A 2,609-nucleotide genomic window follows, 5' to 3' on the forward strand; every position below is an offset into this window, starting at 1 on the left:
AGACTTCCTGAATGAGTCATTAAATGCTAAAATGTTTTGCGGAGAATAATCAGTTTCTGTTAACTTGTAAGATTGTGTGAACTTATGAAACTGCATGTACTCTAGTCAAGTAACCACCTCAAATTTCCATTTTAATAATTCCAGCCCAAATGTAGATGTGAGGTGCTCTTATAAGGAAACATGCAGAATTCAGGAGGTCAGTGAAGCGAAAATAAAAAAAAAAGTCGTTTCAGTCCTTCCTTTACGAAGAAAATTACAAATCGTTATTTAACCTCTCTCACGAGTGATATACAGGTACAATGTCAATGATTAACTAACAGATATTAATGAAAAATTCAAAAACGTAAAAAGGAAACCTCTGTAGCAAAAACTATGTTAATTCTTCGAAAGAAACAAGTGATTTTGGGAAGAAACGGAGACTTTCTCTTCTTATGATTCACTTCTGTTTTGACACGCGACGTACTAAAAAGGTAGGTTACCGAAATCCGTATGTTATACATCTTTTATGGAACATAAGGTTATGATTCATATATATAGGTGTCTGCAATTATTGTAGTGAACCTTTTAGCATTACCGTATTGAATTTCTTTAATGATTTTATATTTTCCAGGTAGATGCATCACGGAATTGTGGTCATGCTATTTGAAGGCGAAACGAACGATTCCCAACAGGTCGGACCTGAAGATCTATTTTTACGAAGTCCGAGCGAATATTTACTTTTTACGTGGAATGCACAGTAGTGCTTTACGGTCAACGAGCCTTCAAGCAGCCATGGTCGATCGTGCTCAGTAACAACCAGGGTCTAATACACAGAAAGAATGTAACATCGACGGGTTGAAGGTTAAAAAACATAGTAATGACTCAGTATGCTAAAAGGTTTACTTATATTTGCGTAGATATGCGTAAGGTTACTAACCACATCATGGTACCGCATTTGTAAAGTGTCTTTCCCGTGGCAAACTCATAACCATGCGCAGAATATTTTTTTATTAGTTTGAATATTTCTCTCAGTTTTACCTCCAAATAAGGAAAGAAACGTTGCGGTTGGAGCTAGTGTGCTCTCTTCCCTACTAAAGTTGAATATCGCGTTGATTAAATTTCCTATTTTCCATAGCCCAGAGAATTACTACAGGTAACACCTCATCCACAACTTAATACGCTGCACAGTGCCAGAAACCAAGACTCTTCATATTAAAATATACCTCCGGTATCGACAATCATGACTGTAAAGCCTGCCCTGAGAGTTCTCTACAAATTTGTAGATTGCGACACCTGTCTCATATCGAGATGTGATTCGTGTCGATTGCTGGTGTGGAAGGCGCTAGGGTCGATTCACTTGGTGTCTGTCCAAGCGGTGGTAACCCATTAACTCTCAGAGTGTTGACGTTGAGTGCCACAGTTCGGCCTTACGGCGCGAGGCTTTCGTGTGCGTGGAGAGAGTGAGTAGTACCGGAGTTTATAGTAAAATGGGAGTATTCTGGACGGAATTTCCGTTTCTGGGTGTTCGACCGCCTGCCGCGAATGTTTTTATTTTCCCCAGTTCGGCGACTTGCATGTAGATAACGAAATGGAGGCGAGGACGACAGCTACGAATGCGGTCGTCCGTATTCCGCGAGCAGTGCCTCCTGGGTCTGTATCTCTTCGCTGTTTACTGTCTGACTGCGCAGTTCTCGGTAAGTACGGATCATTCTTTGCTGATACGCCTCGCAGCGCAGCCGTTAAAGAGTTTTCCCTATTTATCTGCGGGCAACGAAGAGGTTCATGCGTGATGTCAGTGCTTGCTGTGTTTAGCGAACTGTGGTTTACTTTAATTCCTTAGAGGATTTTAATTTTCCCTTACACTTCGGAAAAAGGTGAACAATTAGTTGCTTCAGCATACTCCTAGCAGTGAAACTAGTTTGAATAAATGTTAATTCGGGATTTTTGACTGTTTGTGCAATAATTGCTTCGGGACACTTAGCTTCGTAGTTGCGCTCTGCAGTCAAATGTCACAGAATTTTCATTGCATAGAATACTTACTGGGAGGGTTAACTGCAGTTGGCAACGGTGTTTGGAAGACTAGCACAAGGGGTGTCCCGTAATTACAAGTAAATAATGGTGCGTAACGCGTTGAGCCGGTCACAGCTTCTGCAAATAGCGTGGCTGCCAGAACGTTTCAGTTCATCGCGGAGTAGTGGGTACACACAGGGTAGCGTGAAGATCACCCACCCCCGTACGCTATAAAACAGATTTCACCTCAATTAATTAACGTAACTATACAATTACCGTGCTGTGTAACTTGCCAAGCATAGACCGATAACCGCTGGCATCTTGTTAAGCTTTTTGTCGAAAAGCTCTTGCAAAGACGAAGTTTCGCCGCTCATATTCAGTGAAATAGTTTTATTAAAATTTATCCCACCGTGTCGTGAGTTTCCACAACTGTAGAAACTACATAGGTAAAAAGGAAGTATCAATCTTAATAACCAAAAGGGTTGTGATGCCTTATCTCTCATGAAGAGATAAAGATGGGAGTGTATTCCACCCACAACATAAAAGTGAAAGCGCAGTGAAATAAGTAATAGAACTCTCAGGTTCGTCTACGGACAATGTGGGCTGTATGTCCTTACGGT

At 41.1% G+C, this 2,609-nt stretch overlaps 1 long non-coding RNA gene across 1 annotated transcript; it reads left to right on the top strand.

Annotated features, from left to right (window-relative positions):
- Positions 1 to 1,302: 1,302 nt before the first annotated feature.
- Positions 1,303 to 2,306, top strand: LOC126284478 (uncharacterized). The gene is made up of 2 exons (XR_007551485.1): positions 1,303 to 1,439; positions 1,541 to 2,306. It is a non-coding gene; the product is annotated as an uncharacterized LOC126284478 (long non-coding RNA).
- Positions 2,307 to 2,609: the final 303 nt, after the last annotated feature.

Source organism: Schistocerca gregaria, chromosome 8 (genome assembly GCF_023897955.1).
Source record: "Schistocerca gregaria isolate iqSchGreg1 chromosome 8, iqSchGreg1.2, whole genome shotgun sequence".
Classification (NCBI taxonomy): domain Eukaryota; kingdom Metazoa; phylum Arthropoda; class Insecta; order Orthoptera; family Acrididae; genus Schistocerca; species Schistocerca gregaria.